A 25,869-nucleotide genomic window follows, 5' to 3' on the forward strand; every position below is an offset into this window, starting at 1 on the left:
AAAGGAAAGTAAATTTACACCAAATGAAATAAAAACCAAATTAAGGTACTTTTACACCATGTGTAATGTCAATAAATGGAAAGTAATTTTGCACCAAATGATATAAAAAAAATTAAGGTAAGTTTGCTCAATATGAAAGATAAACAAACAATAAGTAATGTTGTACCATATGAAATGTAAAAAGAGGAAAGTTATTTTGCACCAAATGATATAAAAACAAAACAAAATTAAGATAATCTTGCACCAAATGAAATAAAAAAGAAGTAATGTAATCTTGCACCAAATGAAATAAAAAAGAATTAATGTAATCATGCACCAAATGAAATCAAAAAGAATTAGTGTACTCTTGCACCAAATGAAATAAAAAAAAGAATTAAGGTAATCTTGCACCAAATGAAATAGAAAACAAAATGAAGCTAACTTTGCACAATATGAAATAAAAAAAAGAATTATGGTAATCTTACACCAAATGAAATAGAAAAGAATTAAGGTAATCTTGCACCAAATGAAATAAAAAAGAATTAATGTAATCATGCACCAAATGAAATAAAAAAAGAATTAAGGTAATCTTGCACCAAATGAAATAGAAAACAAAATGAAGCTAACTTTGCACAATATGAAATAAAAAAAAAGAATTATGGTAATCTTACACCAAATGATATAGAAAAGAATGAAGGTAATCTTGCACCAAATGAAATAAAAAAGAAGTAATGTAATCTTGCACCAAATGAAATAAAAAAGAATTAATGTAATCATGCACCAAATGAAATCAAAAAGAATTAGTGTACTCTTGCACCAAATGAAATATAAACAAATGAAGCTAACTTTGCACGATTTGAAATAAAAAACAGAATTAAGGTAATCTTGCACCAAATGAAATAAAAAAAAAGAATTAAGGTAATCTTGCACCAAATGAAATATAAACAAATGAAGCTAACTTTGCACGATTTGAAATAAAAAACAGAATTAAGGTAATCTTGCACCAAATGAAATAAAAAAAAAGAATTAAGGTAATCTTGCACCAAATGAAATTAAAAAGAATTAAGGTAATCTTGCACCAAATGAAATATAAACAAATGAAGCTAACTTTGCACAATTTGAAATAAAAAAAGAATTAAGGTAATCTTGCACCAAATGAAATATAAGCAAAATGAAGCTAACTTTGCACAATATGAAATAAAAAAGAATTAAGGTAATCTTGCACCAAATGAAATAAAAAAAGAATTAAGGTAATCTTGCACCAAATGAAATAAAAAAGAATTAAGGTAATCTTGCACCAAATGAAATAAAAAAGAATTAAGGTAATCTTGCACCAAATGAAATATAAGCAAAATGAAGCTAACTTTGCATAATATGAAATAAAAAAGAATTAAGGTAATCTTGCACTAAATGAAATATAAGCAAAGTGAAGCTAGCTTTTTATTACACGAAATAAAAACAAAACTAAGTAACTTTTCCACGAGACTTTATAATAAACAAACCGAAGAGACCCCACTTGACCTCCCTAATATATAATTAGTCTCCTCTGAGAACTAATTTCAAAGTTGTTTTTCGAATTAGGAAAAAGACGACCACAAATCTCGTTTCTTGTGGCAAGTTCTCACTGACCCGAATAGTCTCTGGTCCTTCTGAGAATATGTTCTTTATTCTTTATTATCTATTCTGTTTCTTTATTCTTTTTTTTATTCTTTCTCATATTTCTTCAGTTTATGAACACGAAAGGTTACTCGAGGTCTTCTTGAGTACAATCGTTTCACGGTAATCATCTTTGAAATCAAATTCTCGGATTTGGAGGAGGGTGTTGGGCTGTGAAAGATTTGGGGTGTAAGGATGTGGGGTGTAAGGTTTGGGGTGTAGGGATGTGGGGTATAAGGTTTGGGGTGTAAGGATGTGAGGTGTAAGGTTTGGGGTGTAGGGATGTGGGGTGTACGGTTTGGGGTGCAGGGATGTGGGGTGTAAGGTTTGGGGTGTAAGGATGTGAGGTGTAAGGTTTGGGGTGTAGGGATGTGGGGTGTACGGTTTGGGGTGCAGGGATGTGGGGTGTAAGGTTTGGGGTGTAAGGATATGAGGTGTAAGGTTTGGGGTGTAGGGATGTGGGGTGTACGGTTTGGGGTGTAGGGATGTGGGGTGTAAGGATGTGGGGTGTAAGGTTTGGGGTGTAAGGATGTGGGGTGTAAGGTTCGGGGTGTAGGGATATGGGTGTAAAAATATGGGGTTTAAGGGTGTGGGGGTGTAAGGTTTGGGGTGTAGGGATGTGGGGTGTAAGGATGTGGGGTGTAAGGTTTGGGGTGTAAGGATATGAGGTGTAAGGTTTGGGGTGTAGGGATGTGGGGTGTAAGGTTTGGGGTGTAGGGATGTGGGGTGTAAGGTTTGGGGTGTATGGATATGGGGTGTAAAAATATGGGGTTTAAGGGTGTGGGGGTGTAAGGTTTAGGGTGTAGGGATGTGGGGTGTAAGGATGTGGGGTGTAAGGTTTGGGGTGTAAGGATATGAGGCGTAAGGTTTGGGGTGTAGGGATGTGGGGTGTAAGGTTTGGGGTGTAAGGATGTGAGGTGTAAGGTTTGGGGTGTAGGGATGTGGGGTGAAAGGATGTGGGGTGTAAGGTTTGGGGTGTAAGGATGTGGGGGTGTAAGGTTTGGGGTGTAAGGATGTGGGGTGTAAGGTTTGGGGTGTAAGGATGTTGGTGTAAAAATATGGGGTTTAAGGGTGTGGGAGTGTAAGGTTTGGAGTGTAAGGTTTGGGGTGTAGGGAAGTGGGGTGTAAGGGTTTGGGGTGTAAGGATATGAGGTGTAAGGTTTGGGGTGTAGGGATATGGGGTGTAAGGTTTGGGGTGTAAGGATGTGAGGTGTTAAGATGTGAGGTGTAAAAATGTGCGGTGTAAAAATATGGGGTTTAAGGGTGTGGGGTGTAAAAATGTAGGGTTTAAGGGTGTGGGGTGTAAATATGTGGGGTGTAAGGATGTGGGGTGTAAGGATGAGGGGTGTAAAAATGTGGGGTGTAAAAATGTGGGGTGTATAAATGTGGAGTTAAAGATGTGGGGTGTAAGGATGGGGGGTGTAAGGATGGGGGGGTGTAAAACGTGGGGTTTTAAGGGTGTGGGGGTGTAAAAATGTAGGGTTTAAGGGTGTGGGGTGTAAGGATGTGGGGTGTAAAAATGTAAGGTTTAAGGGTGTGGGGTGTAAGGATGTGGAGTGTAAAAATATGGGGTGTAAGGACAAGAGAGAATTTGTATGTGATCTCCTATTGTTTACATATTATTATTGGAATTAGAATTATGAAAACTATTATTATTATCAATAAACTTATCAAATGTGGGGTGTGGGTACTTTTTAAAATTTAATTGGTCTGACTTTATTATCTTTTAAAGAAATATTGTAAATGGGAAATAAATCTTTATCATTTCTTTGGAAAATATAGGATTCTTTATATAACTGTGGAAGGTTTTTCTGTTTTTATTTGGTATTGAAAATTGGTCTCAAGGTGCATACATCTTATCATCTATTTTGTGATTGGTTTGCCTTATTTAATTCGCGATTGTCTTGGTCTTCGTTATTTCGCGATTGTCTTGGTCTTAGTTATTTTGCAATTGGTTTGTCTAAGTTAATTTGTGATTGGTTGGTCTTATTTATTTTGCAATTGGTTTGTCTTAGTTAATTTGTGATTGGTTGGTCTTAGTTATTTTGCAATTGGTTGGTCTTAGTTATTTTGCGATTGGTTTGCCTTAGTAAATTTGCGATTGTCTTGGTCTTCGTTATTTCGCGATTGGTTGGTCTTAGTTATTTTGCGATTAGTTTGTCTTCGTTATTTCGCGATTGGTTGGTCTTAGTTAATTTGCGATTAGTTTGTCTTTGTTATTTCGCGATTGGTTGGTCTTAGTTAATTTGCGATTAGTTTGTCTTCATTATTTCGCGATTGGTTGGTCTTAGTTATTTTGCGATTAGTTTGTCTTCGTTATTTCGCGATTGGTTGGTCTTAGTTAATTTGCGATTGGTTGGTCTTAGTTAATTTGCGAGTTTTTGGTCTTCGTTATTTCGCAATTGGTTTGCCTTAGTTATTTCAAGATTGATTAGTCTTGGTTGATTTGTGATTGGTTGGTCTTAGTTATTTTGCAAATTGTTTGCCTTAGTTAATTTGTGATTGGTTGGTCTTAGTTATTTTGCAATTGGTTTGCCTTAGTTAATTTGCGATTGGTGTAGCATAGCTAATTTGTGACTTTGTCTAATTGAATCAAGGATTGTTTTGTTTTAGTTTGTTTTCTCTCTATAACTGTCATGTTTACGATTTTCTTGAGAGTATGTTAATAAGGAAATTATTTACTTGTCTTTTATCAGTCAATATATACTTTATGAGATACTGGGCAAGATTTTTTATTTTTCGACCTCAATATGAATAAAAGCGAAGAGAGGTCATATAACGTTAAGGGAAGCGAGTGCTTGCACGGATAACCAAAATAAATGACAATTATTACATTGCTTGCTGCAAAGATAATTAATGTAAGCCGGTAAAGTTAACCAGTACTGAGTCTGATAATACGAATGTATGGATTTCGAGTTAAAATGTATGGATTTTGACTTAAAATGTATGGATATCGATTTTAAATGTATGGATTTCGACTTAAATGGTATGAATTTTGCCTTGAAATGTATGGGTTTTGACTTAAATGGTATGTATGAATTTTGACTTGAAATGTATGGGTTTTGACTTAAATGGTATGCATGAATTTTGACTTGAAATGTATGGATTTTGACTTGAATGGTATGAATTTTGACTTTAAACGTATGTATTTTGACTTACGAATGTATGGCCATCGACCTACTAATGCACGGATGTCAACTTACGAATGCATAGATTTCGACTTGCAAATGCACGGACGTCTTCTTACGAATGCATGGATTTCGACTTGCAAATGCACGGACGTCTTCTTACGAATGCGTGGATTTTTTGACTTAGGAACGTACGGATTCCGAAATACGGATGTACAGATTTTGACATACGACAGTATGGATTTCAATTTACGAATGTATAGATTTCGACCTACGAAAGTATGGATTTGGACTAACGGATGTATAGATTTCGACTCATGAATGTATAGATTTTGACCTATTAATATATGGGTCCAACTTACAAATTTATGGATTTTGACTTATGAATAAATGGACTTCGATTTATAAATGTATGGATGCCGTCTTACGAATGCATGGAAACAGACCGACGAATGGATGGATTTCGACATTTCGACTGACGAATTTGAGATTTACGTCCCGGGGGATCAAAACAGGGAGGCCATTAAGTTTACAGGTACAACTAGGGAAAAAAATCTGGCAGCAATATGATATAGAAGTTGAGGAGCTGGACAGCATGTTGGAAGGTGAAGTAGAAAGCTAAAAACTAATGTCTACAGTGCACCGGATGATAAAGACTGATGGCAATATGCTTGAGAAAGTAAATGATAGAAGCGTGGGGACACGCAACCCCATTTCTCCTGCTAATCAAGCATTATGCACCAAGATATATATATATATATATATATATATATATATATATATATATATATATATATATATATATATATATATATATATATATACATGTACCGTACATGTATGTATATATCGTGTCAAACTAAGCGGCATTGGCAAATGTATGACTACTCGGTCTCTCCCTATCCCTCTAGTGGGTGGAGAGGGAGTAATCATACCCTGGTGAGAGGGGAGGAAATTGGAAGGGTTTAATCTGTGTGTCTGTGTGTACGTGTATGTGCATATCTATCTAAATATTCAGCCGTCAATTTCTGACGGGTCGCGTACACTTTCGTAATCGACCGGTACATTAATATAATGATTAAGAACGACGCCTTTGCTGGAAATTGTTTAAAATAATCTAGAAATATAACTAGACCTCAGACTTTCCAAAATACACCAACGGGGCCAAGACGTGGAAAACACCCCACACGTCAGAAAAAATAATTTCAAAGCAGAAGCAGCAGCAGCGTCTGAAGGCGTCTGCAGAAAGAAGAAGAAGAGGCAGAAGAGGAAAAGCTCTTGCCGGTTATACAACAGGCCACCTACTGCACCTTATGCTGTCATCAATTAACCCCGAGACTCTTCCTCCTCTTCTTCTTCTCGTTGTTTCCTGGCGGGAGGCCAAGGCGTCTGCATTTGTCGACTCCTTAGATTAGAATACCTGAGAGAAAGAGAGAGGAAAAGGAAATATTTTTTTTTTCTTTCCCCCTCCCTCGGTACCAGCAGGGCATTGTTCATATCATACAATGCCCAGGCAATTAACATAAATAAAGACAGGGCGGTGGGAGGGGGGGAAGGGGTGGGGGTGGGGGGGTGTTCGTCCCATTCATTCATGGAGAGTTCTGCCAGAGACTCGGCAAAAGCAAATAATTTTCATTTTCGATTCGTATTTAAGAGAGAAATGGTGTGAGGATTATATATGTAATATATATATGTATATAACTATATATACCTATATTTATTTATTTATTATTCATTTACATATATGTAAATTTGGATTGAAGTATAGCCTAGTAGATAATCTGTTTAATATTTGCTTTTGGTAAATCTTGTAAGGCTTTTGGACGTGTAATTAAGGTCAGAAAAATGAAAATGTAATCGAGTTGTAAATGAAACTAATTCAAAATGTTTCTAATATAATCATTAGTATATCATATATCATAAATCATGATTAGTCAAAATGACTACCACAATTACAACCCAATTAATATACTTAGATTCAATCCATAGCACATGGCCTTCAGAGTCTACTGTCTTGAGTGAACCACTCCACACTAGGCAATAGGGCAGGTGTAGGTGAGAGCTGGCTAAGCTGGAATATATACTGCATTGATTCAAATGATACAGTCCATACAGAAAGCTCAACATGCTGGCTAGAATGGTCTACTGGGAACTTAGGTCTCTTGCTTGAGGGTACGCTTAAGCCCCTTCCACACGAGGGGCAAATGCAGGGCGGGCACTCTGATTTGCCAGTAATTCTTACGCTTTGAAACTGTTACCAGATCAGACAGTCCAAGGCAGACAGTAGGCACAGGCAGGCGAACTTATGACTTAGGCCAGATGCAGGGTAGAGGCCAGAGTGCAGTCAGAGTTGTGTCAGACAATAATTAGGCGTCTATACAGTGCCTCAACAATGGACATGGGCACTTTGGTGGTTTGCCCATGGTTTTCTCGTCTTTAATTTCATCTACACTCTTTAACATCAACCACATAATAAAATTGGTAACAGTGTCTACCCTCCGTGCGGATGGGCCTTTAGATACAATATTTTGTTTACTTACTGGGATATTTTACCTGTTGGAACCCTTGTTCTTATAGCCTCCTGCTTTTCCAACTAGCTTAGCTAGTAATAATAGAAACCTCATAATGGAGTGATTGGATCCGGAGGGCTGTGAAATAAGTAAAATTGGTGTTGTAGCCAGTGATTTTAGCCTTCTGGAAGCGTTGTCAACATTGTAGATGCCGTCCGAGGAAAGAGTGACCAATGATTTCAGCCTTCCGGAAACGTTGTAAGTAGTCATCACAATCTAGTGGAGATATATAATCTGAATTAGGATAAAAATCATTATCAGAATACTATGGAATGCTTAGATACGGATCTTCACATTTTAAAGGAGATTAGATACTGATGGCTGTGCCAATCTGACGGAGGGATTGGAACTGGGTTATCATCTTGTGCCAGGCGAGCGATTGGACCGGGTTCCTTTCATGTTTCTCACTACATAATTTTCACAACCTTCCACTCTTCATTCTTCTTCTTCTTCTTCTTCTTCTTCTTCTTCTTCTCCTTCTTCTTCTTCCCCACCGTTATCCCTACATTAAGGGGTCGGTGGCCTGTCGCGCCCTCTCTAATGCCTTCGATCAAAGACATCCACTTCAACGAAACCTCTTCTCTCCATATCGTCCTTCATATCATTCTTTTACAATCTTCCACTGGTTGAGGTCAAGTACCACCTCTATTTTCTAGCCGTCTTTCACTTCTTTACAAAGGGAAGGTTATGGAAATTAGCATAGCAAATACAAAAGATAGAACGAATTAATTCTCAATTATCACCGGATTCTTCTTCTTTCTCTATCCATTGCTCTTTCCTTCATAGAAATGAGCCTACCTGATGGACATAAAAGTAGGCCTATATGAAGGATTTTCTCAATTTCTATAATGACATCATCATTATTACATGCAGGGGCGTGGCTACAGATTTGGGGGGCCTGGAGGAGGGGGCTGAGTTGAAGAGGCTCCTTCCCCCTTATCCTCCTTTGGAGGTACACTATCTTGAAGGATAGGGGGGGGGGATTGAAAAGACCCTCATCCTCTATAGCTGCGACACTGGTTACCTGATCTGTGTTACACACAGATATAAATAAACATATAGATGTAAACTATAATATCATCGTCAAATATCACAATGTGAATAAAAGGTGAAGAAACATGACACCGGGACCGAGGGGCCATTCATCACTGAGGTACAACTGGGGAAAAGTCTTGGTTAATTCTTAGATGAGGGCTAAAAAGTAGGTGCAGTTACAAGCCGGAGGAACGCTGCAATGATACTGTAATAATGCCGACAGTGGCATGCAAGGGGCTCACTGATGGCACTACATCTCTATGGGAGTCTAGTGGGTTATATATATATATATATGTGTATATATATATATATATATATATATATATATATATATTATATATATATATATTATATATATGTATATATATATATACTATATATGTATATATATACTATATATGTATATATATGTATATACACATATATAATATATACATACATATATACTGTCTGTGTATATATATGTATATATATATATATATATATATATATATATATATATATATATATATATATATATATATATATACATATATAAATACATATATACTGTCTGTATATATATATATATATATATATATATATATATATATATATATATATATATATATATATATATATATATATATATATACAGTATATCAGGCTACGAGTCCGTACAATATATGGAATAATATAAACAGGCCCGCAGGCTCCAACACCTGGCTATGAAGCCCAAATTCATACTGCATTATAAAGCGACCTTAGACTCTTTGGATTGACTGGGTCAAGACTTAGCCACTATAATCAATTTTTTTTATTGAGGCAGATTTGCACCGACTCGCAGGCGGGTGCCCTTTTAGCTCGGAAACGTTTCCTGATAGATGATTGGTCAAAAGGATTCGGACAAAAATACTTCCGACCAATCAGCGATTAGGAAACTTTTCAGAGTTAAAAGGGCATCTGCCTGCGAGTCGGTGCAAATCTGCCTCACTAAAAAAAATTGACTATAGGGTTTCAGAGTCTAAAACAACTTCCCTAAAATGTTTTTATTTATTTATTCTCTTAATTATTATCAAGTTTCTTCATTTCCTGACATTTATAAACTGTAATGTTATTTCTGGTGCTAGAATATTGTATTTTGATTTTTCATTACTACAGTAGTAGTTTATTTCCCTGTTTCTTTTCCCCAATGGGCTATTTTTCCCCTGTTGGAGACCTTGGGCTTATAGTATCCTGCTTTATTTTAAATAGGATTGTAGCCTAGCTAATAATAATAATAATAATAATAATAATAATAATAATAATAATAATAATAATAATAACAATAAAACAAATAATAATGATAATAATAATGTCAGGCAATATATAAACTTTTGACACCAAACGTTTTAAGATATTTAAACTTTTGACACCAAAAGTATGAAGATACCTAAACTTTAGACACCAAAAGTTTTAAGATACCTAAACATTTGACACCAAACGTTTGTTTTAAGATATATAAACTTTTGACATTAAAAGTTTTAAGATACCTACACTTTTGACACCAAAAGTTTTAAGATACCTAAACTTTTGACACCAAAAGTTTTAAGATATCTAAACTTTTAGTACCAAATGTTTTAGGATAATTAAACTTTTGTAAAGATATTTAAATTTTTGACACCGAAAGTTTTAAGATATCTAAACTTTTGACCCCGAAAGTTTCAAGATATCTAAACTTTTGACACCGAAAGTTTTAAGATATCTAAACTTTTAGCACCAGAATTATCAAGATATTTAAACTTTTGACACCGAAAGTTTTAAGATATCTAAACTTTTGACACCAAAATCTTTAAAATATCTAAAATTTTGACACCGAAAGTTTCAAGATACCCAAACTTTTGACACCGAAAGTTTTAAGATATCTAAACTTTTGACACCAAAATCTTTAAAATATCTAAAATTTTGACATCGAAAGTTTCAAGATATCTAAGAGCTTGACACCAAAAGTTTCAAGAAATCTAAACTTTTGATAATAAAAGTAGTAAGGGTATTAGTTCTAAGAAAACTAAACTTTTGACCCTTTAAATTTCCAGATATCTAAATTTTTGACACCGAAAGTTCTAAGATATCTAAACTTTTGACCCCGAAAGTTTTAAGATATATAAACTTTTGACACCAAAAGTTTCAAAATATCAAAACTTTTGGCACCAAAAGTTTTAAGATATCTAAAGTTTTTTGACACCAAAAGTTTCAAGAAATCTATACCTTTGACACCGAAAGTTTTAAGATATCTTAACTTTAGACACCAAATGTTTTACGATATCTAAACATTTTGACACTAAAAGTTTTAAGATATCTTAACATTTGACACCAAAAGTTTCAAGATATATAAAGACTTATTTATGAATAAAATATCTCTAATTTCAAAGCAAAACTTAAAAAGAAGATGAATAGGAAGAAGAAGAAGAAGAAGAAGAAGAAGAAGAAGAAGAAGAAGAAGAAGAGTACAAACTCTAGTTAAAAGAGGGCGCGCAAAACACTTGCAGTCCTCCAAAGGGAGGGAATTACTCAATGATTTAAATGTCTGGGAATCCTCCTCCTCCTCCTCCTCCTCCTCCTCCTCCTCCTCCTCCTCACCAAACGTCATCGCGAGGCGTAAATGTAAACAAAACAAGAGATCTTCATCTTCTTTTTTTTTTGAGGGATGTTGCTGTTGTCTTTCGCCTCTCTCGACGTTTCAAGGAAAACATCATCATCATCATAGCCAGCAGTGACATACACAGACACTAACACACATGCACACTCACGGAGGAATCGTATTTGTGTTGCCAAGCTGAGTTTAGAAGAGGGGGGGGGGGGGGCGTCACTAGCTGGTCCAAAAGAGAAGAGAGAAGAAGAGGACGAGTCTGGTGTAATTAAGGAGTGAGTAATGTTTGTCCGGTTCGCTCCTTACAACTGCCCCGTCCAGATTTGGGCACATAATTGCAAGGGCTGGGGGCCTATGCTTCTAGATGGAATGACATAACATGGGAAATTGATTAGAGGGGCTAGGAAATGAAGGGAGAGGAGAGATAAAGGGGCAGACCCCATAGCTGTTTCTGTTGTTGCAGTTTTGGGCACATAATTGCAAGGGCTGGGGGCCTATGCTTCTAGATGAGATGGCATGGGATAGGAGATTGACTAGAGGGGCTAGGAAGTGAAGGGAGGGGAGAGATAATGGGGCAGACCCCATAGCTGTTTCTGTTGTTGCAGTATTGGGAGATTGACTTGAATGGTAGGAAGAAAAGTAGGGGAGAGGAGAGATAATGGGGCAGACCGAATTGCAGTTTCTGTTGTTGCAGTTTTGGGAGATTGACTAGGGGGCTAGGAAGTGAAGTAGGGGAGAGGAGAGATAAATTGGGGCAGACCCCATAGCTGTTTCTGTTGTTGCAGTGCTGTTTTTTGGGGGGGGGGCATAATTGCAAGGGCTGGAGAGCATACGGTACTACATGGAATGGGATAGCATGGGAGATTGACTAGAGGGGCTAGGAAATGAAGTAGGGGTGAAGAGAGATAATGGGGCAGACCCCATTGCTGTTTTTGTTGCAGTATTGGGAGATTGACTTGAATGGTAGGAAGAGAAGTAGGGGAGAGGAGAGAAAATGGGGCAGACACCCTTGCTGTTTCTGTTGTTGCAGTATTGGGAGATTGATTAGAATGGTAGGAAGTGAGGTAAGGGAGAGGATAGATAATTGGGCAGACCCAATTGCTGTTTTTGTTGTTGCAGCATTGGGCACATAATTACAAGGGCTGGGGGGTCTACGCTTCTAGATGGAATGGGATAGGATGGGAAATTGACTAAAGGGGCTAGGAAGTGAAGTAGGGGAGAGGAGAGATAATGGGGCAGACACCCTTGCTGTTTTTCTGTCGTTGCATGAAATACTATGATCACCTTAATCATCATCTCTATTGGTAATTGATCCTCCTTTCTTGTATTCCCTGTTTTCTTCATTGAAAAAATAATTTATTCATTTGGATTTATCATTGTTTGTGCGTGAAACTAATTTGTGTTCGTACGTTTGTGCGTGTCCTTATTATTATTATTATTATTATTATTATTATTATTATAACTACTACTACTACTACTACTACTACTACTATTGTTATTGTTATCATTATTATTGCTATTATTATTATTATTATTATTATTATTATTGCTAAAAAAACTACTAATACTACTACTACTATTATTATTGTTATTATTAATATTATTATTGCTATTTTTGTCATTATTATTATTATTATTACTACAACAACAACAACAACTACTACTACTACCACTATTACTACTACTACTATTATTATTATTATTGTTATTATTGTTATTATTACTATTATCATTACTACTGCTACTACTACTACTACTATTATTATTGTTATCATTATTATTATTATTATTATTATTATTATCATTACTACAACAGCAACTACTACTACTTCTATTATTATAGTTATCATTATTACTATTACTACTACTACTACTACTACTACTACTACTATCATTATTATTATTATTATTATTATTATTATTATTATTATTATTATTATTATCATTCATCTCTTCACGTAGCCTTCAATCAAACGAAGGGAACGAACTCTATTCTGTTTGTCTTCTCTTCTATAAATATACCTTTTGCATAACGGATGAAATCACATCACAATAAAGATATTAGATAAGATGATATGATATAGCCAGAACGAGAAACTAGTGATAGAGGCTCCTTTCTCTCTCTCTCTCTCTCTCTCTCTCTCTCTCTCTCTCTCTCTCTCTCTCTCTCTCTCTCTCTCTCTCTCTCTCATTTTTCGAAGAAATGGCAGATACATGATTAAGTCAAGGCAAGGATTAATAGGTTTTAAAGGGCGCTCATGAATGGCAGAGGCAAGGGACAGTGACATTATCCTAGAGTCCTAGTGACTGATCACATATATGAACAGCACCCAGGGCCCCTCTCTATCCCATTTAGGACCAGGGAGGGCCAGGCAATGGCTGCTGAGACAATGCCCTAAACTCATAGTGACTGATCACATATATGATCAGTGCCCAAGGCCCCTCTCTATCCCATTTCGGACCAGGGAGGGCCAGGCAATGGCTGCTGAGACAATGCCCTAGAGTCCTAATGACTGATCACATATATGGTCAGTGCCCAAGGCCCCTCTCTATCCTATGTAGGACCAGGAAAGGCCAGGCAATGGATGCTGATGACTCATCAGGTAGACCTACAGGTTCCTCAAACCTCCCTTCCCATCCTTAGCTCACATGGATGGTGAGGTTGCAGAGACTACAAGAAACTATCGAGTTTGAGCGGGGCTCGAACCCAAGTCAGGCAGATCACCAGAAAGGGAGTTTACAATGAACAAGATTCTTATCTCGAAATGTCATCCGTTTGAAAGATGAGAATGAATGATATAGATGAGTTATCAGTTGACCTTATGGACATAAAAAAGAAGACGTGTTTGATTTGGTCTCTGTAATTATCAGACAAAAGTAGGTAACATAAACAACCCAAAAAACCATTTCATAACCCTTAAACCTAAACAAAAAAATAATAACTTATATCAATTGGATTTATGAATTTGCACAGAGTTAAAAACTTAAAACTGGAAAGCAAGATGGAAAAGGAATGAACAAACGAACAGGAAAATCTAGTCTCATAACATAGTTATCTTCTGATTCAAACCAGATTTAGAAATCTTAATGAAGTGACCCCTTGTGATTACATAACTTATCTTCAATGCCTGACGAGTATCATAGATCTCTAACCCACATTCACAAGATTGAGAGAGAAAATGCTTCGTAATGGAGATAATGAGTGTCGTAAGTCCAGCGAGTCAAAGGCTCTTGCGATTAGAGATTTTGACACAGAACATGGCATTTATAGCTTTGGATTGGTACAGTTTTATAGAAACACTTAATCCTGAAGTCTTCCTTTCTTTCTGAGCTTGAATTATCCATCTTGAAGTCATGATGCTAATGGTTACATGATTGGGAACTTTTTGACTTTCTGCTCAAAATATGGAACTTGGTGGGTTCTTCTGTGTTTTCAGAGGCCTGCTTGAAACTCTGAAGCTAGGACAAGTCAAGAAAACTGAAAAATAGCAGCTGATCATACAGGAGAAAAACTGATCTTTCAGAATCTTTCCAGAACTTAGTGCCTTTTCCAGTGTTTCCATAGGCTTGCTTGAAATCCTGAAGCTAGGGCAAATCAAGAAAGCTGGTCTTGTAGCAAAATGAAAAATAACAGTTGATTTTACAGAGAAAAACTGATCTTTCAGAATATTTCCAAAACTTAGTGCCTTCTGCTGTGTTCCAGAGACTTGTTGAAATCCTGAAGCTAGGGCAGCAAGAAAACTGGTCTTATAGCAAAATGAAAAATAGCAGCTGATTATACAGAGAAAAACTGGTATTTCAGAACTTTCCAGAACTTAGTGCCTTCTGCTGTGTTCCAGAGACTTGTTGAAAACCCGAAGCTAGGACAAACCAAGAAAACTGGTCTTATAGCATATTGAAAAATGCCAGCTGATTATAGAGAAAAACTGGTCTTTCAGATTTTTCCAGAACTTAGTGCCTTCTTTAGTGTTTCCATAGGCTTGCTTGAAATCCTGAAGCTAGGGCAGCAAGAAAACTGGTCTTATAGCAAAATGAAACATAGCAGCTGATTATATAGAGAAAAACTGATCGTTCAGAATCTTTCCAGAACTTAGTACCTTCTCCAGTGTTTCCAGAGAGATGCTTGAAACCCTACAGCTGGGACATAACAAGAAAACTGATCTTGAAGCAAAATGAAAAAGAACAGCTGATCATACAGAGAAAAGCTATTTTTTCAGAATCTCTTCTGTAATGCTTGTAGTTTGCAGACATTCTTCAAGATAATCAGTCACATTACAGGAGAATACAAAAGAGTACAGTAGATGTTACATCACCAGGACATAAACAGGCCAATGCTGTAATAAAACAGCAGCACAGGTTAGAATATCAGAAGTGACACACTGATCATATCTAATTCACTGTGTCGTAAATCTATAAAAAACGGGAAACGACTTTTTCCACTTATAATTTTTCTAAAAATACTCGGATATAAGGAATGAATGAACAAATTGTTCCATTGAACACTACTGTTCATTGTGTGTGCACAACTTGACTCCTAAACAATTCACTCCCCCTTCAAGCCAGGTACACCATATAAAGCCTTTGGTGAAGAAAACTAAGTAGACAGTGCGGAGATCAGTAATTGCTATAAGCAGCGATTGTAGTCCTCGTATTATGCCTGACCTTCACAAAGAGTCCCTTAAAATTCCTCATCAGGATTTATAAGTTTCAGTTTTGCCCAGAGTGGATAGAAGTACTGAGTCTAACACAGTGGTTCAAAACCTTTTTTCGGTTATAAGTTTCACTTTTACCCAGTGTGGATAGAAGTACTGAGTATACAGCAGTATTTTAAGACCGTCGTTTGGTTATAAGTATCAGTTTTGCCCAGCGTGGATGGAAGTACAGAGTGTACAACAGTGTTCCAAGGCCTTCTTTTGGTTAAAAGTTTCACTTTTACCCAGTGTGGATAGAAGTACTGAGTATACAGCAGTATTCTATTTCCTTCGTTTGATTATAAGTATCAGTTTTGCCCAGCGTGGATGGAAGTACTGAGTCTAACACAGTGGTTCAAGACCTTTTTTCGGTTATAAGTTTCACTTTTACCCAGTGTGGATAGAAGTACAAAGTATACAACAGTGTTTCAAGGCCTTCTTTTGGTTATAAGTTTCACTCATGCCTAGTGTGGACTGAAAGGCCGAGTATACAAGAGTTTCAAGACCTTTTAGTTATAAGTTTCAATATTTCCCAGTGTAGATGGAAGTAAAGAGTATACAACAGTGTTTCAAGGCCTTCTTTTGGTCATAAGTATCCATTTTTCCCAGTGTGGATGGAAGAACAGAGTATACAAGTGTTTCAAGACCTTCTTTTGGTTATAAGTTTCCATTTTACCCAGTGTGGATGGATGTACAGAGTATACAAGTGTTTCAAGACCTTCTTTTGGTTATAAGTTTCCTTTTCACCCAGTGTGGATAGAAGTACAGAGTCTAGGACAGTGGTTCAATGCCTTCTTTTGGTTATAAGTTTCACTTATGCCTAGTGTGGCTGGAAGTGCTGATTATACAAGTGTTTCAAGACCTTTCAGTTGTAAGTTTCAATGTTTCTCAGTGTAGATGGAAGTACAGAGGATAGAACAGTGGTTCAACACCCTCTTTTTGGTTATATGCTTTAATTTTACCCAGTGTGGATGGATGTACAGAGTATACAAATGTTTCAAGACCTTTTAGTTATAAGTTTCAATTTTGCCAACTGTGGATGGAAGTAGAGAGTCTATGACACTGGTTCAAGACCCCATATTTGGCTCACGCCTGCTTGGTTTCTGCCTTAATATACCATAACCTATAAGTGATAATGACCGCAACATTTCCAAATCGAGGTATCGTGTAAAAAATCATAAATTCTTTCCAAGTAATTGAATCATTAACTTTATCTGACTTCGCTCAATATTTGTACACAACGACCAGCTTTGAAATATGTGTTGTGGTCCACTAGTTAGGAGTCAATTCTCTATAAATTACAGAAGGTTTCTCCCTCATTGATTCTAGATTTAGTATAGTTTGACCTACCGATGACATTTCAAGATAACTTCTCGGTAAAGAGCTTTAATCTAATCAACGAGCCGCTCATTACGGACAGTCAAATATTCTTAAAAGTCTTGGAAAAGGTGGTCCTTTGAACACAGAGACCCCTTTTTGCCAAGGAAGATCCCACATAAACAACCATTTGAACTTAAAGCGAGATAGCAAAATTGTAAAACCTTCAGTACTTCTACGAAAGACACAAAGATCCCTATTGCCAAAGAAGACCCCGCATAAACAAGCTAGAACTAAAAGCGAGAAAGCAAAATTGTAAACCCTTCAATACTTCTATGAAAAATGCACAGATCCCTTTTGCCGAAGAAGACCCCGCACAAACAACCGCTTGAACTAAAAGCGAGAAAGCAAAATTGTAAACCCTTCGATACTTTTATGAAAGACGCAAAGATCCCTTTTACCGAAGAAGACCCCGCATAAATAATTGCTTGAACTAAAAGCGACAAAGAAGAAATTGTAAACGCAGTCCCTGCAATACTTCTACGAAAGGCCCCAAACTCATCAAGCCTTCAGGAGAGCGACGTGATAATTGCCTCTATCTAGACGTGTGTGAGATTTCACAACCGAGCTGCGATTTCGAAGTGATTCTGGGAAGGAGATCCATCTTGGCTCTTTTCAGCTAATGTTGGCTTTTTTCAAGTCCTTCCTCTTGGGTTTGGAGAGGCCAAGGCACGATCGTATTATGATCTTAGGTGGAACTTAAGGTTAATGGCATTTGAAAACTCATTTCGATTTATGAGAATTATGGTTCTTTGATTGATTGATTGATTTGATGTTTTCTGGCATCCAGACATCTTAAGGTCACTGACGCCGAACATTCTTATTGAGGGAAAATCTTCTATATACAGTAAATGAGAGAGAGAGAGAGAGAGAGAGAGAGAGAGAGAGAGAGAGAGAGAGAGAGAGAGAGAGAGAGAGAGAGAGAGAGAGAGAGAGAGAGAGAGAGAGAGAGAGAGAGAGAGAGTAACCAAATGTCAAGTATCTAGTTTTCAAGATAAAAGTTTTTGATATATTTCGTCCTTTTTGGCCTACTCGGGACATCCCAATGGACCTTAAAAGGGGTATCTGATCAGCACAGCCTAAAAAATAATACTGAAGAAACCAATAAACACAGATTAATCGTCAAAGAAAACAAAAAACTTCACCAGATGATTACCCAAAATAGTTACAGCTCAATAATTCCTTTACCTACACATACACCAAATAGTCTGACTATAGCCTCTGTACCATGGTCGTCCACTTTCTTGGGGTAGAGTTCTCTTGCTTGAGTGTATACTTGGGCACACTATTCTATCTTATTTCTCTTATTCTTGTTTTTTGAAGTTTGCATAGTATATACATGAAAGATTTATTTAATTTTCTTACTGTTCTTGAACTGTTTTATTTATTTCCTCATTTCCTTTCCTCACTGGGCTATTTTTCCTGTTGGAGCCCTTGGGCTTACAACATCCTGCTTTTCCAAAAAATTCTTCTTCGCTCAATGGGTTAACCACTGCACTGTAATTATTCGTGGCTACTTTCCTCTAGATAAGGGTAGAATATACTCTTTAGTTATGGTAAGGAAATCTTCTAGGAGAACACTCCAAAATCAAAGCATTGTTCTCTACTCTCGGGTAGTACCATAGCCTCTGCACCATGGTCTTCCACTAACTTGTGTTAGAGTTCTCTTGGTTGAGGATACACTCGGGCATGCTATTCTATCTGTTTCATTTCCTCCCAGGGCTATTTTTTCCCCGCTGGAGCCCTTGTATTTATAGCATACTGATTTTCCCACTAGAGCTGTAGCTTAGCTAATAATAACAATATTAATAATGATAATAATAATAATAATAATAATAATAATGATAATAATAATAATAATAGAGAAATATTCTCTGGAAACAACTTCTCCGTCCCTTTTATAAATTCTTCTTTCTAAGCATTTTTCCAGGAACTTTGCCAATATTTACCTTTCCTATTTTTACCTTTTATGTGGCAATGTCATATATTGTTTTTCCCAAAAGAAGGAAAACTAATACAATGAAGCTAATTTACATAAGAAATAAGGGGGCAAACCTTCTTGCCATTTTCAAGCGCTTGCGTACACAGTTTCCATAGGGGCAAACCTACATGCCGGTTTTACGAACTTAGTTTCCATGCCTTTGACAATGAAAAATTTGCTATACCCAAGTAATAAAAGTGCAAAGGAGCTTCATAATCAGAGAAAACATATTCTTGAAGACTAAATGAAAGTTATTACAGGCAGAGAAGCGTTAGAATAGAAGCGCTCTGATGTCAAGAACCCTTGTACAGAGCAGTCCAAGCTAAGGAGGTTTGAAGGACGTATCAATCATTTTCCAATTCATCAACCGTTTCATTTCCTCAATATCTCCTTGATCCTAAAAGAGAAAGACGGAATGCTGTTTATCAACATGTGTCCACCTACGCCAGAGATGAAGAAGAAGAAGATGTGGGAAAGGAAAGCATTTCTTGGTGTCAACATCTAGAGATGGCTATTCCCGGAGGAATAATGTAGGCGAGAGAGATCATCTTCTGCCTTTTGAAGTGGATATTTCTGGGATCTAACGTCCTGCCTTTAAGATATAAAAGCAGGCTATCTTTAGGATCAGCTTTCCATTCACGATATTTCTGAGTGTGGTATTGCAAGGGGGAGGGGAGGGAGGGGGAGGGGGAGGGGGAGGGGGGAGTTGAGAAAGTGTTTATTGGGAGCGTTCTCTTCGATAATTAACGCGGATTTACGCAAGGCAATGTTTATGGGGTCCATTCTTTTTAATGATTATTGAAGATTTAATTATGAAAATTACAGAATTGAGAGTTTGTTCCTCTTTCTACGGGTTCTTTTAATAAGCCCTCTTTTATATATAGTGTAGCCTATATATAACCACACATATACATATAAATATATATATATATAATATATATATATATATATATATATATATATATATATCATGTATATATATATATGTATATATATATATATATATATATATATATATATATATATATATATATATATATATATATATATATACATGTGTGTTTGCACATTCAGTGAGAAAAGAGATGTCAATAAAGGAGAGAGAGAGAGAGAGAGAGAGAGAGAGAGAGAGAGAGAGAGAGAGAGAGAGAGAGAGAGAGAGAGAGAGAGCAGATTTATAAAGCAAAAATTATTTTTACACCACACATAACAAAATCAATTCATTTCTTTTCATCTAATATTATCAAAAGAAATTAACTTTAAGAAAAATATAATAATTAAACCGTCTGAAGTATGAAAAAACGAAGAAAAACAAGACGAGACGTTAAAAGCTATTAAATAAACTGCTTCTGACGTGGCTCGCAGGGGCAAAGGGAACGCGAGATGGGGGGTTAGTGATAAAATCCCTGACTGAAGCACCTTTCAGTAGCTTCCTACGGCGAATTTTACGAGGCACTAACAGCCCGAAGACCACAATAGGGCTGAACCGTGTGAGTCGGGAGGTTTTCTAACCGCCCTCCTGTTCGCCAGAGATTTGGGGGAGAGCCGTTGTAAAGGATAGAGGCTAGACAATATCGTGCACGCTCAGCCAGCCATCTGAGCAACTTGTCTGGAGGTATTATTATTATTATTATTATTATTATTATTATTAGTTAAGCTACAACCCTAGTTGGAAAAGCTGGATGCTATAAGCCCGAGGTATGTAACAGGGGAAAAATAGCCCAGTGAGGAAAGGAAATGATATAAACTACAAGAGAATTATTGAACAATTAAAATAACATACTTTAAGAATAGTAACAACCTCAAAATAGATCTTTCACATAAATTTATAAACAATAAAAAACTTCTAGAGGTTTTATTATTATTATTATTATTATTATTATTATTATTAGTTAAGCTACAACCCTAATTGGAAAAGAAGAATGCTATTATCCAAGGGCTCTAACAGGGGAAAAATAGCCCAGTGAGGAAAAAAATAAGGAAATAGACTACAAAAGAAGTAATGAACAGTAAAAGTAACATACTTTAAGAAAAGTAACAACCTCAAAATAGATCTTTCACATATAAACAACAGAGCCCGGGTCTTACACAAGGTAAGGCAATCTATACAGACAGACAGACAGACATATAAACAATAAACAACTTCAAAAGGTTTTATTATTATTATTATTATTATTATTATTATTATTATTATTATTATTATTAGTTAAGCTACAACCCTAGATGGAAAAACCGAATGCTATAAGCCCAAGGGCTCTATACAAGTGAAAAATAGCCCAGTGAGGAGAGGAAACAAATAAACTACAAGAGAAGTAATAAAGGTTCTAACAGGGGAAAAACAGCCCAGCAAGGAAAAGAAATATGGAAATAAACTATAAGAGAAGTAATGAACAATTCAAATAACACAATTTAAGAATAGTAACAACTTCAAAATAGTTTTTACATATATAAACTATAAAAAACTTAAAAAAAAAATAAACAAGAGGAGAAATAAGATAGAATACTGTGCCCAAGGGTACCCTCAAGCAAGAAAACTCTTAACAAAGACAGTGGAAGACCATGGTACAGAGGCTACGGCACTACCCAAGACTAGAAAACAATGGTTTGATTTCTTACCATGGTTAAAGAGTCTCTTCTACCCTTACCAAGAGGAAAGTAGCCACTGAACAATTACAGTGCAGTAGTTAACCCCATGAGAGAAGAAGAATTTTTTGGTTATCTTAGTGTTCACAGGTGTATGGGGAAATATTGGAATATATCAAGAATTATTATTATCATAACTTGCTAAGCTACAACCCTAGTTGGAAAAGCAGGACGCTATAAGCCCAGGGGCTACAAAAGGGAAAATAGACCAGTGAGGAAAGGAAATGAGGACATAAATAAAACATTTCACGAACAGTAGAAACGATAAAACCATGAGGGAAGATGACTTAATAATTCATATATGTTAAAATCAACTTAATTCGTAAAAAAAAAAGAAAAAAAAAGAAAAAAAAAATTATTTGAATTTCCAGCGCGTTCATCACTCTTTTCACTCACCGTTTTGTGATACTGAACGCGACCCCGCCATATCCCTGCTTAAAAATGATATTTTGACGCCTGATATCTCAAGCGAGAGGAAAAGAAGGAGAAAATGAGGAACAGAGGTATTTTTAGGAGAGTTCTTGTTTCATTTGGTATTATTGCTTGCCCGGATTCTCGTTCCAATAACAATTTTCTGAGCAGGTCAATGACGGATGTTTCTATCTTTCGTCTATTATGTCTGGTTTGGCCATTTCAAAATCCTGTTTCGTCTTTTCTAGATCGGGTCAAGGCGAGTCTGCGCTGAGAGTCAGAATATGTTTGACACTGGTAGATAAACTATGCTTGGCACTGGTAGATAAACTATGCTTGACAGTGGTAGATAAACTATGTTTGGTACTGGTAGTTACACTATGCTTGGCACTGGTAGTCAAAATATGCTTGATATTGATAGGTAAACTATGTTTGGTGCTGGTAGATAAACTATACTTGACACTGGTAGATAAACTATGTTTGGCACTGGTAGGTAAACTATGCTTGGCACTGGTAGATAAACTGTGTTTGGCACTGGTAGATACACTATGTTTGGCAATGGTAGATAAACTATGCTTGGCACTTATGGATAAACTATGCTTGGCACTGACGGATAAACTATGCTTGGCACTGGTAGATAAACAATGCTTCTCACTGTTAGGTAAACTATGCTTGGCACTGATGCATAAACTAAGCTTGACACCGATAGTTAAATTAAGCTTGGCACTGATAGATAAACTATGCTTTATATTGATAGATAAACTGCTTCACACTGATAATTAAACTATGCTTGACACTGATGGATAAATTAAGCTTTACACTGATGAATAAACTATGCTTGCCGCTGATAGTCAAACTATGCTTGACATTGATAGACAGACTAAGCTAAGCACTAATACAATATGCTTGACACTGATAGATAAATTAAGTTTGGCAATGATACAGAAACTATGTTTGGCACTGATAGATAAATTAAGTTTGGCAATGATACAGAAACTATGCTTGACACTGATAGATAAATTAAGTTTGGCAATGATACAGAAACTATGCTTGACACTGATAGATAAATTAAGTTTGGCAATGATGCAGAAACTATGCTTGACACTGATAGATAAATTAAGTTTGGCAATGATGCAGAAACTATGCTTGGCACTGATAGATAAATTAAGTTTGGCAATGATGCAGAAACTATGCTTGACACTGATAGATAAATTAAGTTTGGCAATGATACAGAAACTATGCTTGACACAGATAGATAAATTAAGTTTGGCAATGATACAGAAACTATGCTTGACACTGATAGATAAATTAAGTTTGGCAATGATACAGAAACTATGCTTGACACTGATAGATAAATTAAGTTTGGCAATGATGCAGAAACTATGCTTGACACTGATAGATAAATTAAGTTTGGCAATGATGCAGAAACTATGCTTGACACTGATAGATAAATTAAGTTTGGCAATGATGCAGAAACTATGCTTGACACTGATAGATAAATTAAGTTTGGCAATGATGCAGAAACTATGCTTGACACAGATAGATAAATTAAGTTTGGCAATGATGCAGAAACTATGCTTGACACTGATAGATAAATTAAGTTTAGCAATGATACAGAAACTATGCTTGACACAGATAGATAAATTAAGTTTGGCAATGATACAGAAACTATGCTTGACACTGATAGATAAATTAAGTTTGGCAATGATACAGAAACTATGCTTGACACTGATAGATAAATTAAGTTTGGCAATGATACAGAAACTGCTTGACACTGATAGATAAACTAAACTTGGCACTGATACACATACTATGTTTGACACTGATAGACAAACTATGATTGGCATAGATGGTCAAATTACACTTACATATTATCACCCACCTTCAATGCATGAAAAAATGAGAGTAATAACCACAGCAATTATTTCCCGTAAAAGAGCGTGGGTCTCGCAACTTCACATCTAAAATCTTACTGGGATGCTACAAACTATAATATATATATATATATTACCCAAAATTTATACTTTGAATCTTAATAATACTCAAATAAAAATATATAGTCGTACCTAGAGAGAGAGAGAGAGAGAGAGAGAGAGAGAGAGAGAGAGAGAGAGAGAGAGATCTTTCAACCTCTTCTTTCCAGCACTCGACTTCCCCACTTTACGAAGCTTCGTTCGAACTGTACTGGCCGCCAAATTGTATTAATTCCTGGACTAACGCTATTTCCGGCACACGTAATTTCACTAGCTCGAGTTGGGGATGAAGAAGTTACGAGTTGAAGGTGAGGGGGGGTGAGGGAAGGGGGTATACTAGGAGAGGGAGTGAGGGAAGGGGGTATACTAGGAGGGGGAGTGGCTGGGAGAGGGGGGGAGGGGGGTCAAAACCTTTCATTCGAGACGGTCTCATTCTAAAGTTCGTGATGTTCGAATTCATGATTCGGAACATATAGCCGAGAAGGTTTTATTTCCAATAAGTTTAACGGGGTGTAGGGAGAGAGGGAGAGGGAGTGAGAGGGAGGAAGAGAGAGAGAGGGGGGGGGGGCACTCGCCGACTGCTTTAAAAACTGACTGGCGGGAATGAACTGCAACTGCTTTAAAAATTGACTGTCTGTTCCTTCCAGAAAAAAAAGTGTTTTGTTGTCTTCACTCGGAAACTGACGCGGCGAAGTCTCTGTCTGGTAAACACATTGTCTGCTACACTTCGATATTTATCTAATTTCTGGAATATGGACTAAGTAATCTCGAGCAGGGGCCGGGGAGTGCCTTCGCAAGTGGAGAAAATCACAAGGAAACAAAAGGTTGTAAGCACAGTAAGGTAAATGTTAACTGCTGACTCATCATGATTCGTTGGAACTCCGAACTACGAAAATTTGAGGATATAGACCGGCTTGGAAAGACCATTGACAGACGGGAGTGTAAGGACATGTCTGAGGCCCTTGTCCAGCAGTGGATTAGTTACGACTGATATATATATATATATATATATATATATATATATATATATATATATATCAGCTGCAGGACAAAAGCCTCAGATATGTCCTTCCCCTTGAGTCTGTTTATGGTCTTTCTATACCAGTTTATACCCTCGAATTTTCTTAGTTCGCCGATCCATCGTCTTCTCTTCCTTCCCCTGCTTCTTTTGCAAATTCTAGGGACCCATTCTGTTATTCTTAATGTGCATCTATTGTCTGTCATTTTCATTATATGTCCTGTCCATGTCCATTTCTTTCTTTTACATGTTACAATGTCCTCTACTTTAGTTTGCTCTTGTATCCATGTTCCTATTTTTCTATCTCAGTGTTAGAACACTTGAATAATATCATTACAAAATTTACAGCAATCCTAAAACCCCATAAAGTGAGAAAATCCCAATTGAGAAAGGAGTTAGACAGGGAGACCCCATCTCTCCTAAACAATTTCTCTTCACCCAAGGGGTTAACTACTGCACTATAATTGTTCAGTGGGTACTTTCCTCTTGGTAAGGGTAGATGAGACTCTTTAGCTATGGTAAGCAGCTCTTCTAGGAGAAGGACACTCTAAAACCAAACTAATGTTCTCTAGTCTTGGGTAGTGCCATAGCCTCTGTACCATGGTCTTTCACTGTCTTGGGTTAGAGTTCTCTTGCTTTAGGGTACACTCGGGAACACTATTCTATCTACTTTTCTTCTTGATTTGTTAAAGTTTCTATAGTTTATATAGGAAATGTTTATTTTAATGTTACTATTCTTTAAAATATTTAATTTTTCCTTGTTTCCTTTCCTCACTGGGCTATTTTCCCTGTTGGGGCC

Source organism: Palaemon carinicauda, chromosome 3 (genome assembly GCF_036898095.1).
Source record: "Palaemon carinicauda isolate YSFRI2023 chromosome 3, ASM3689809v2, whole genome shotgun sequence".
NCBI classification, from domain to species: Eukaryota; Metazoa; Arthropoda; class Malacostraca; order Decapoda; family Palaemonidae; genus Palaemon; species Palaemon carinicauda.